The 12,571-nt window shown below is 46.3% G+C and overlaps 1 protein-coding gene across 2 annotated transcripts in view; it reads right to left on the minus strand.

Annotated features, from left to right (window-relative positions):
- STXBP6 (syntaxin binding protein 6) overlaps positions 1-11,172 on the minus strand; it is a 238,510-nt gene extending 227,338 nt beyond the window's left edge. The window contains exon 1 of one of the 2 annotated variants that reach the window (XM_033109059.1): positions 10,772-11,172. The gene's annotated coding sequence lies outside the window, so the exon portion shown is untranslated. The remainder of the gene's footprint in view (positions 1-10,771) is intronic. The other variant, XM_033109060.1, reaches the window with a different exon arrangement.
- Positions 11,173-12,571: the final 1,399 nt, after the last annotated feature.

Consider the following 12,571-nt stretch of genomic DNA (forward strand, 5'->3'; position numbering starts at 1 on the left):
CCAGGGCTAGAGGTCACAGACTTGCTCAGATAAGAGTTCATTCTAAACAGCCCCTGTAGGAATGACAGAACCCCAAGCCTAGGCCCCTATGAAGGAGCTATGCTTCTCTCCCTATTACTCTATTTTCCAAACTCAGAGTCATATTTTTATAGAACTTGGGAGTGGGCAGTGAGTGGGCAGAGGACAAAGGAGATGGAAAAAAGGGAGACAGAAAGGCATGTCTGGTCTCATTTCTCTGTACTCTCAGGAAAGCTGGAAGGGGTGGGGGAGAGGAAGAAGGGTAATATGAGAGAGCTGAAGCAGGGAGGAAAGGGGAGTCTATTTAAGCTAAACCAAGCTTACTGTTGAGAGCAGGAACCCTGAAACCAGAGTACCCAGGTGCAACTCCCAGCTCTGCTGCATGATAGCTGCCGGATTCGACACACGTCTCTTGACCTTTGTCTGCCTCAGTTTTTCCAGCTGTAAAACAGCAATAAATAACTGCCTACCTCTGACAAGAATCAGTATTTGGAAAGTGCTTAGAACTGTGTGCTATGTCAGCACATAATATTCTCCAGGGAAATGTTAAATAATAAAAATAATACACGGACAGAAAAATTCATAGATAAGACAGTGAAGGAGAATCCCAGAAGGAAGCAGCTATCTAGCTCAACATATTTGTATTGATTCTCTCCTCTATGCCAGACACAGTCGGCCTCAGGGATACAAAACGAAGATACCTGCCTCTGGAGGAATTCACAGTCTAGTGGGGTTTGAGAGCAAAGGCTCTTCATAAATAAGGTGTCTGAATTCAGTATTCTCTGTTCCATTTTTTAAAAATCCAACTACTTGATAAGCCAGTGGGTGTGTGGTTTGCAATTCCATAAACAAAAAAAAAAAAATCGGATTAGAAAGAACAAGTGTCATTTTCCAGAAAGTGGGAGAAATGTCCATTTTATTAGCGTTGAGTTCTTTATGTAAGCACCAAATTTCTACCCTCAAGGTAGGTTTTTTTGGTTGGTTGTTTGTTTTTTAACTATTGTCATGGTTGCATATGGATTTCATTTTTAAAGGACTTATTTCAGGAACATCCAGCTTTATCCACCCAGCAGCACCGCTTCCTTATTGCTGCCTTAACGATATGGTAGATTAAATTCTTCAAGAATAATATTAACTTCTTAACTACTAGATATGGCTGGCTTTCACCTTAGATTGTGTGAGGCAACATCTTCCTAGGCAGTCTCAAAAAAATAGAACAGCTCACTGACATATAACCTCTCTGACTGAACTTCATTTCCAGCAGTGGTTACGTGATGAGATTCTAGCACACTGTGGGGACAGAGCCCCAGAGAGCAGTTTCCAGGCTCTCGGCCTCATGTGGAAAGGTGCTGGCTCGGGTAGTAGATGGCCATCAGCTGTAATCAGATGGCCATCAGCTGTGGCTGGTTGGCCATCAGCTGTAACCAGTTATCCATTAGCCACAAATATAACCGCTGTGGCTAAGCTAGAGGGGGGTTGGTTGGCAGAGAAGCAGACAGCAGCTGCTTCCTGTGTCTCCAACCCAGCCGCCAGTGAGACTATAGTGGTATGACTCCCCTATCTATGGCTCCGCGGGTGTTCCTTTTTGGCCTCACCATGTCCTGCGTTCTTATGCAGGGAGCGGGACCAAGGACCACGCATGACACACACACATTCACTCACCTCAGAAATCAGATCGCTCCCACTTCCACATGACACCTCCATCTCCACCTTCTGCGAGGACTATAAGTGCCAGTGAGGTCTAGGATATTAGGCTTCCACCCAAATATCTTATCTTCGATTATTTGATGTTGGTGCAGCATCAGTTTAAATGTTCAGCCCTGGCACTGTAACAAAGTGAACTGTCTAGTTTCTTCAAAGTCATCAGTTGTTAAAGACCCACATCTGCCAATCCACAAAACAGTCAAACAAGGAGGAGAAACAGGGTCTCACAGGGTGAAATTATTATACCATCCTTAGGCAAGTGGGGACAGAGCCAGGAGTGCAGTTACTAGGCTCTCGGCCTCACGTGGAAAGGTGTTGGCTCAGGTAGTAAATGGCCATCAACTGTGATTAGATGGCCATCAGCTGTGGCTAGTTGGCCGGCAGCTGTAACCAGTGAGCCATTGGCCACTAATATAACTGCCATGGCTAGGCTAGCAGAAAATGGGGGCTAGCAAGAAGATGGTGGCTGAGTCTGCAAGCGGCGGAGTGAGGGTTGCGGATTGTGTGGCTCCTGTTTCCTGTGTCTCCAACCCAGCCGCCATTGAGAGTATAGTGGTGTAACTCCCCTACCTATGGCTCCGTGGGTGCTCCTTTTAGGCCTCACCATGTCCTGCGTTCTTATGTGGGGAGCGGGACCAGAGACCCTGTGTGACTCCCACACAATAGCAAGCAATGAATTTCAGGCTGTGAAGCACTTGGGGTTTTGTTAAAAATCTTAAAAACCATATGGTTTTAATTTTCCCCAGAAGAAAGTAAAAAGGATCTGTCAACTTAATTGAAATGTAAACACAATCTCATATGTCCTCCCACTTGAAATAAGGATCAAGGAGATAAAAACAGAGCACAAGTGAACAAGCCACAGCTCACCTGTGTAACCCTGAGGAAGTACCAAGCCCAGCACTGAAGAGGCTGGTGCAGACTCTCGGTGCATCTTAGAGCTCACAAGGCCCTCACAAATGCTAGTCACGTGAGCCTCAAACCAACCCCAGGAGGCACCTGGCAGGGATTATCATTGGTCCCAAATAGCAACAAAGGGAACTAGGATTGATGAGGGCAAGTGACACGGCTCCAGGTGGGAGAATTGCAGTCAGTGCCAGGATTTAGGTTCCAGTTCTTCCTCTTTGGCTGTTCCTCATTAACCTAATTCAATTTAACCTTCGCAGAGCTGATGGACTCACAGAAGGCAAACTAATGATTTTCTGAAGTCAACAATGAAGCAAATATTTTCAATCTCATCCCCGGAAACTGATCCCCATTGTGCTAATGAAGCTCGGTGACCTGAGCTTTGGTTCCCTTTACTTCTACTGGTCTTTATAAGAGAGAAACATCAATAAGTGAGAGGGGAAGGCAGCAAGGCAGGATGGGCAGAGACCACCCCACCAAAGAAGTTGTCATGCGGGGACTCAGCTCCTGCTCCCCGCACAAGAACGCAGGCTATGGTGAGGCCAAAAACGCACAACAACGGAGCCATAGATAGGGGAGTCATACCACTATATTCTCGCTGGCGGCTGGGTTGGAGACACAGGAAGCAGGAGCCACACGATCCTCAACCTGCTGTCCGCTTCTCTGCCTGCCTGCCTTCCAGCCACCCAGCCACCCACCCAGCCTCCCAGCCAGCCAGCCAGCCAGCCAGCCAGCCAGCCAGCCAGCCACCCAACAAACCTACCAACCTACCAACCAACGTAGCCACGGCGGTTATATAAGTGGCTAATGGCTAACCAGTAACAGCTGATGGCCAACTAGTCATAGCTGGTGACCATCTACTACCCGAGCCAGCACCTTTCCACGTGAGGCCGAGAGCCTGGAAACTGCACTCCTGGCTCTGTCCCCACAGAAGTGAAGCAACAACTGAGCAGCTCGCACATGACTTTCTGGTTAAAAAGAAACCAACTGCATGAAAGCAAAGACCCACATTTTGACTAAAAATTATCCAGATTCAGCTAAGACTAGCACAGTGACTTTACTCAAGCTATGGTAATTTGAGAACCAATAAGCAAATTAACGTTTCCCTGAGGACTGGGATTCATACCCCACTTCCCCTACATCCTCTCTCTACCCAACCTTATCCACACCGGTCAAAAAACCTTTGAAACCCTTGGCTTTCTTCCATATACCTTTTCCTTAGTCCTTCCCATGGAATCTGTAGCCCTTGTGGGAAGAAAAAGGCACGTGCTATTTAACATTCCAGGAGCATCATGCTGGACTTTCCTGTGAGCTAGGTCTTACTCTCATCTTACAAATATGGAAACTGTGGCTCAGATGTTCATTACCTTGCCCAAGTTCCCACAGCAAATGAATGTTGGAGCCACCTTTCACATTCAGCTCTGTCTCACTCCAAAGCCATCTTCTCCACACTGTATCCTTAGCTTCTACTCAGAGTGATCCATGGACCGGCAGCCTTCCGCATCGGTGGGAGCTTATTATAACTGCAGAATCTCAGGCCTCAACCAGGCCTGCTGAATCGGCACTTTAACAAGATCCCCAGGTGTTTCCTGTTAGAGAAGCATAGCTACAACACAGTGCTAAAGAGAGAAGAAACATCTCTACCGAGGGGACAGCATTCTCAGCTCCTGTGGTGTTAAACCTCACTCAGTATCATGACTCGTGGACCCAAATATGTGGTTGCTCATATAATGCCAAGTACAATGTGAGCTCTGTTTAATACAGAGATTTTTTAAAAAGGTCCTGACAGAGTTCCCTAAACAAATTAGAAGATGGCACTAAAATGTCTACCACAGTCAAATCTTAAGGGAGAAGCTAAACTGAAGTTGCCCAGTCAGCCTATTGCCCTCTGGTGGATTACAACAAGGAAGCCTAAATATGGAATTAATGTCCAGAGGGAAGTCCCGAAACACACTCTAATCTGAAGATCACAAGGCATTTGCCATGAAAAATATCCCACTGACTCGGAAGCAACTTAGAACAAAACTAATTCAAGAAGCAACTGACTCAGAAGCAACTTAGAACAAAACTTATTCAAGGGAAGGATTTCTAGATGAAAGAGTAACAGGAAAATCCTAGGAGATCCAATGACAAACAAGGAGAAAAGAATTATCTAGATATTGTTTCCCCAAAACAGAAAATTTGGCCTGAAACTGATACCCTACTCCACTCCTGGATTTCTCTCACCATGTTTTTCTTATTACTCTCTTTAGCCCCAGCCACAGCGGCCTTCTTGCTGTTTGGTTGTTTTTTTGTTTTTTTTTTTCCCCAGTTGAGATATTCACACCATAAAATTCGCTCTTTTAAAGTATACACTCAGTAGTTTCTAGTGTATTCACCAAGTTGTGAACCATAACCACTATTTAATTCCAGAATATGTTCATCACCCCAGAAAGAAACCGCATACCCATCAACAGACACTCCCCATTCTTCTCTCTCCCTAGCCCCTGGCAACCGCTGCTGTACTTTTTCTGTCACAATGGATTTGCCAATTCTGGATGTTCATAATGGAATCATAGAATATGCGGTCTTTTGTGTCTGGCTTTTTTCGTATAGCATGTTTTCAAGTTTTATCCATGTTGTAGCATGAATCCAACTTCATTCCTTTTTATAGATGAATGCTATTCCATTGTATGGCTAGACCACATTTTGTTCATTCGTCAGTTGATGGACATTTGGGTTATTTCCACTATTATGAACAATGCTATTTTGAACATTTGTATCTAAGTGTTTGCATGAACATATGTTTTCTATTCTCTTGGGTATATAACAAGGATTGGAATTGGCCATGAGATACTTCTGTGTTTAACATTTCAAGAAACTACCTGTTTTACCAAGTGACTGCACCATTTTACATTCCCACCCACAATGTAATGTATGAGGGTTCTGATTTCTTCACATCCTCACCAACACTTATCATTTTGTCTTTTTTTTATTATAGCCATCCTGGTGGGTGTGAAGTGTTATCTCACTGTAGTTTTGATTTGTATTTCCGTAATGATTAATGATGTTGAGTATCCTTATTGGCCATTTGTATATCTTCTTTGAAGAAATGTCTATTTAAACCCTTAGCTCATTTTTAAATTGGGTTATTTGCCTTTTTATGGTTGAGTTGTAAAAGTTCTTTTTCCTAGTTTTAGAAACTCCAGTTAAGACCCCTCTTCCTGGGGGGACTTCTAAGAACACTCTTCCCCAAATATCCAGTATTCTTCAACTGGACCTACATTTTAATTAATTCCTCTGTACCTGTAACCACTACCCTCTGAAGGCCTAGGAACACTTTCTCTGTCCCTTCCTGTCTCATGCACACCGCCCCCCCACCCCCGTTTTCAACCTGAGTGTTGTGCCTCCTCTCATTTATCCACAACTACTGTGGTCACAAAAGCTCATATGCTACATCAGTGAATTTACAGAATCAAGAAGAACTTAATAGGTTTTCAGAGCACCACAGATTCATTCAGTCTCACTCACCTGTGCTAGGCATGGTCCATTTCTTGTGCGCTCTGAAAATTACTTATATGCAGATACAAGTACAAGTTTTCACACTCCTGCTCCAGTACACCACCAACCTAAAACACCGTTTCTCCTCTCTACAAAAGTGCTACCCATCATTTACAGTATTTTGATGGTGTCGTCCCTCCATAGAGACCTTAGCCACCCTAGCTTGCAATGGTTCCTCTCTACTCTGAAATAAAAAGCAGTAATCACCTATACGGTTCATTAATCCATTAACACCCATATTTAACAAACGCTCTTTCCTGTAGGGATATCGTAGGTGAAACCTCCCCATCCACAGATGGCGTTACACACCTTATTAGAAGTGTTAGAATTCAGTAATGGAGACTTAGAAGACACACTCAAAAGCCCCAAAATATTCTGTGTTCTGGGAAATGTTTCAATGAATAAACATAACAAAATTTGTGTCAAGTGCAGTACTTCTCAGAGTCTTTGATATGACGGTGCACATGTTGAGAATCTCTGAGAGAGAGAAAAATAATAGACAGCGCTTCCCAATGGATTTGCCCTTTGCAAGGGCACACCTATCAACATCCACTCCGAAATCATTCTTCCGACATACTGTGGGAACTGCCGAGCTAATTCCATTGCTGCTTACTTCTATCAGCAGGACAGCACTGACCAGAAACCATACCTTCCACTGGGCTAAACGACCAAATTTGCTTTGTTTTAGAATTGCCATCAATTGGAAGTCACCCTATGAACATGCCAGTTTACAGGAAAAGGAAAAAAGAAACCATACGTTAAATGTGTTCATAAGTTTAAGATCTATTTGGATTTCTGAAATTGGACAAAGATGAAATGTGAAAAAAAAGAAAAGTATATTAGAATTGAGTAGTACAACCCAAGTGTTAGTTAAAAAGCACACTTTAGGAAGGTTGAGAAGAGCACGGTTCCAGGAATGGGCTGTGACTGTGACCTGGTGACAGCAGCCCTGATGACCAAAGAGAAATAAAGTATCAGAATGACTGTCTCACAACAGACTTATTCAAGGGAGCAAAGATATCAAGTGGTCATATACTGAGAAAAGCGAACAACAGTGATAAGGAAAGAAGCTCCCCCCCTGCTGGAAAATATCCTAGCAGCAAAAAGTACGGGTAACACCCAAAATATAAACATCAAGTTATGGGAAAGAATTTTAAAATAGAAATGATCCCTACTCATACGAAGTAGGAGAAACCATTTAAATTAGCCAGTGAATCTTAAGAATTACAACCCGAAGTGCTGATTACAGTCAGGAAGACAGACATGGGCTTTGCACTTTTATCTACTGAAGCACTAAGTGGTGCACTTGAGTTTTTGAATAGGTTTCTGATTTACTGATAGGTGTCTCTAGTGCTAATCATTGTAAAACTAAAACAAAGCACAAATGGAAAGCTGAGATAAAGCATGATGGCCAGCTGGGACTCCATTTGGCACAGCAGCACAAGACTAGTTAAAGTGTCGGCTCCTCTCACACTTAGTCCATTTGGGGCTAGTACATAAAACTTATTCTTGCCTTAGGATGTCATCTCAGGAACCCTCCTGACTCCAACAGGCTCCTGAAGCCTCTTTGACACAAAGGAGCTAAAATTCAAGGCCAAAATCTAGGCCATCATAAGTCATGATGAACTCTCAGCCAGGACCATAGTTTAGGGGACAAGGAAAAAAACAGCTTAAGATTGGGGTGTGCAAAACTAGTGCTTGATTATAAACTAAACATGGAGTAGCACTGATACTGCACAGTTGCCCCTAAAAGTCAGCCTTCCTCCCCCTCAGAGAATAAGAGAGGCTCTCCGTCACTGCCACCACCATCATCCTCTAGAAGGAATGAAAGGCCTTCACCAGATCGCACCACCAGGGGACATCTGTAACTGGGTGTACTTCCCTCCCCCTGAGTCCTGAGGAAGCTGTCCATTCAGAGAAGGCAGCACACTGCAAATTGTTTTTAAACTTGCTCATAAGTGATTCAACCTATTGTCTGATCTGAAGGTTCAAGTTGCCAGAACTTGATGTAACCCCCTCTCCGCAAACATCTGAGATCTCCCAAAAGAAGGAAATAGGGTAGGTGCTGGATTTATCAACATCAGGATCACCCATCTCAGTCTACCCAAGAGTGACCTAGAAACCAAAGACTCCGTACCTTACAGTACAAAAAGAAGGGGAATCCTATCTTTTTTGTGTAAAATTAATTCATTGTAAGAGCAATCAGAATTATTAAACCTGGACAATGGTACGTGGCACAGGTATTGGAAATATAAAATGCTTTTGGCAAGTTCCTAAAACACCCTGTTTCTATATATGAGATATTAAAACAATGACATTTCACAACAAACCTCACTTCTCTTTCTCTCACCTCATAAGTCAGTGATTTTATAGGTGTAATTCAGATGACTCTAATGCTCACATTTGAGAACCACTGCCCTAGGATTAGGGAACGTGCACGGATGGCGGGGGGGCTTGGGGGCATCAGGAGCCTGATGAAACCCTTACTGAGTGAGGGAGAGACAATCTCACCTGTTCTTGACTCTGATTAGCATTGACTCTTAACCTCACAGACTGATTTCCCCAATGAGGGGTTGAGTCCTTAGTTCAAGGTCATTGTTAGAGGCTAAGCCAGGGCTCCAGTCCAGGGTCTGCTGACTTGTTCATCAACCTTGGATCTGAAACAGGGGCCCAGACTCTGAACACTGACAAGGCAACCCCACTCTATCTCCTAATTTACAGCGTGCTGCTTCCCTCAGATAAACATGAGCACTGGGACGTCAAAAGAGAAATGTATTGAAAGGAAGAGAAAAAGAGAAGATAAACAGCTACTCCAAAGATCCCAGCAACTAAACCTCTTGGTGAGGAGTGGGTAGAGGGAAGAAGGCTTAGGTGTCTTGTTGTAATTAAAAGGATTGGTTGATTTAAAAAAGAAAACTGAATAAAGGGCACAGACACAATAAGACATGAATGGTGCTTTAAAGTTTTTCTTAGTACTTTTCATTTTCATTATCTCACCCAAGTCTCACAATAACCATGCAACAAACAAGATAAGGTCAATATTATGCCCATTTGACAGAAGAGAAACTGAGATTTAGATTGGTTTACAATTTATCTACCAGCACAGTCATCCCCTGTAAAGCTACAACTTGACCTCCGGTCCATCTGGCCCTGGAACCTCTGACACCACACCAAGTGATTCCCACCTCTGAAAATGTGCCCCAAAGGAGATTACCCGTAGGAAAAACCACACAGAAAAACACACAGCACAAATGGTGAGCCCCTATAACATGGCACTTGAGCAGTGTGTGGGTGCTCCTTTAAGAACGTAACACATGAACCCAACAGCCAAGGTGCTCAGCCAAACAAGAAAACAAGAGCGGCGTATTTCTAGGCTGCATAATGATTTCTGGACCAATTCCCACTAGCCGCCTCAGAGGCGAGGCAAACGGCGGCTCACGGGCTGGCTGAAGCTCCTCCACCCCCAGGGTTATGACAGCGCGGCTCTGACTCGTGTGCAGGCAAAACCCCAGAACTCAAAACAAGAAGTGAAAAAAGTGGAGCCAAGAGAAACCGTCAGCATCCTCCACACCCTCGCAATCCACATAATGCCAGTTCCAGGGTCCAGGGGGGGGCCTGGAACGCGATCTTAGGAGGCCGGTGGTATGAGGTGGACCTTCCTGTGGACCCACCGGCCCTATCTCTTTCCACTCAGTCCCTGAGCGGGAGAGGGTGTGTTATGAAGTCCTGGAGGCGAAGCCCAAGGCAGAGATAAAACCCAGGCGCCCTCTTCTCAGGAACAGTATGTCCACCCCAACTCTCCACCTGGCCCTCCCCCCAGGTCCTGTCTCTGCGAAGATGAACCGGGTGGGATCGGTGGGGTGCACTAAAACTGAGGAAAGGCTGGAGGAAAAATCCGGCTGTCCACCTACCCCAGCCACATTGCCCCACGGTGTGTGTAAGGCTCGATTCCCGCGCGCGCCACAAGCGCTAACTCGGAACCCAGCGCCCTTGGCCACGTCTGAGATTGAGGAGGCGACATCGCCCAGCTAAGCGCCATGGAGGCAGGGAGCAGTGCCCGCCTGGAGAGCCTACCTCAGTTTTGACAGAGAAGATTTTCCTAGAAGACGCCGGGGAAGATGTGGGCGATTCGTGGATTTCAGGCGGGGGTGGAGGAGCTTAGCCCAGGGGCGCAGCGACCCACTCTGGTCCTGCACACTGGGGGTCTCGGGCTGCACACTAGAGACCGTTGTATCGCGGGGACAGTGAGGAAATACGGGCTCCATCCTCAACTTTGTCGGAGGAAACTGCTCCGCTCCGCGGCTTGCCCAACCCTGCCCGCACGCCGGGTCCCGGGTTTGGGGAGAACCAGAGACCCAAGTCCCTTTCGGCGCGCACTAGGCAGCTGCGCCTGGGCGTATAGCCCCCTCTCCTGCCGCCCGCCAACTTGGAAGCATCTGTCTGGGCGCCAGCCTACTCCTCCGACCCCGCAGCAGGGTCCGTGCCCCGGCCTCCGGCGTCGGACCGAGCGCCCGGAGTCCCAATCGCTGCGGCTGCTGCAACCGCATCTCCCCTGGCCTGGCCTGGCCTCTGCCTCCCCTGCCAGCTCCCCATGCCCCAGCCCTACCGTGCAGCCCGGCTCGTGCCCGGGCAGTGCCACTGCACGGAACGCGTCCCAGCCGGCGAGACTCCTCCCTGGGGACTTCCCCGCGCGGGGCTCCGGGCTCCGGACAAGCTTTGGCCGGCCGGGGTGCTGGCTGGCTGCCGCTCGCAGCTCCCGCGCCGGCTTCGGCTGCCGCGCGCGAAGAACGAGGGGTGGGTGCGAAACTCCCGGCAACTCTAACTCCGGGAGCCGGAGCTCCAGCTGCAGCCGCGCGCCCGCCCGCAGCCGAGTGCCAGCGCCTGCGAAGCAATCCTGCCCCCGCGACCGCCTCTGAGCATGCCCAGTGCCGCCGTGGGCGAGCCTGAGCGCCCCGGCCCGGGGCAGAGCTGAGGCTGGGGGCCGGTGACCCACCCGAGGCTCCAGAGCGCGGGGTCTGGGGGACGGAGGGAAGGCACTGGGCCTTGGAGGAGACTCTGGAGCAAAGGGCCAGGGAGAAACGGTGTGTGGAGGGCAGTCCAAGTTTCCCGGGTTGTGGGAAGTTTGTCGGTTAGAACGGTGACCTGCTTCATTGAACCTGTCTGCGAGACTGTATTCGAAAGGACGAGGAAATGTTTATTCTCCAGGAGAGAATAAATGGAGCCAGCAGATGAGTGTTAGCCATTGCACTCGTACCTTCCTGCCTAGGGTTGCAAACTCAAAGAACTCTTGGAGCAGGCAGTGTAAATGAGTAAACCCTGTGGGAGGCGTCTAACTAGAGAGCTGGAAGGGCAGAGCCACTCTGCTCTAAATGCCCACTGCTATCATGGAAGAATTTGGGCCTACTTTGGTTAGGTTTTCTGATTTTCCAAGAAATGAAAGATTTCGATTATTTTCATGTAAAATATTCTGATTTTTAAAATCTTGATAACAAATGCAATTTAAAAAAAATCCAAAACACTCTAGACGGAACAAAAGGTACCAAGGTTCCTTCCCGGCTCAACCCCTAGACAGCCAATTTGAAGTCTATGATTTCCGTGTTCTTTTAGCAAAGAGGGGCTAAGTGCCCACTGTGGTTTGGGAAGGCCCTGGAAAGGATCCAGTGATTCAAATCCTCATCAAAGTACTACCAGTGACTAAGGAAGTGGGCTTTCCGACAGAAAAGAGCTAAAGATAAATGCTGGGGCTGTGAGAAAGGGTTTGTGAGAATTAACTTGAAACATCATTAATAATAGTACGTGAGTGGGAAGTTTCTGCAGGATCAGTGACCGGTGTGCTGCCCAATGCTTTTGGGCGTCTGAAGAAAAAACAGTAATATTAAGCCTGTCTTTATTTTCAATTTTTATATTTTTCATTATACATTCTTACATTAATTAAAAAATATTTTGTTAAAATGTTGATTACTGAATTCTTTGATGTTCAATTTTGATATTTTTCACTATACATTCTTACATTAATTTAAAAAATATTTTGTTAAAATCTTGATTACTGAATTCTTTGATGTTCCCTTAAATTCTGTGGACCACCTCATACTAGCCTGTGGTCTTCAGGGTGTTAGATAGTGGTACACCATCTTTTAGTGTGTTCAGGATTCTGTTTACGAATCTTTGGAATCAGCTTTTGGGTAATACAATTTTGTGAGTTAAAATGTCCCTGTACTAGTTTCTATTGCCAGATAGCCTCCCTTCTGCTACCTTCCATTTTTCATCGTCAAGATATAGGTCAAGATGATTCCTCTCCCTGCCCCCCACAACTACCCTCTATCTCACATGCAGGTTATCAATGTAGTTTCTGCCTCAACAGACACCTGGGACTTACCTCTGTACTCTGGATGATTCTCCCTGCAGG

The sequence above is a fragment of the Rhinolophus ferrumequinum genome, chromosome 6, assembly GCF_004115265.2.
Source record: "Rhinolophus ferrumequinum isolate MPI-CBG mRhiFer1 chromosome 6, mRhiFer1_v1.p, whole genome shotgun sequence".
NCBI classification, from domain to species: domain Eukaryota; kingdom Metazoa; phylum Chordata; class Mammalia; order Chiroptera; family Rhinolophidae; genus Rhinolophus; species Rhinolophus ferrumequinum.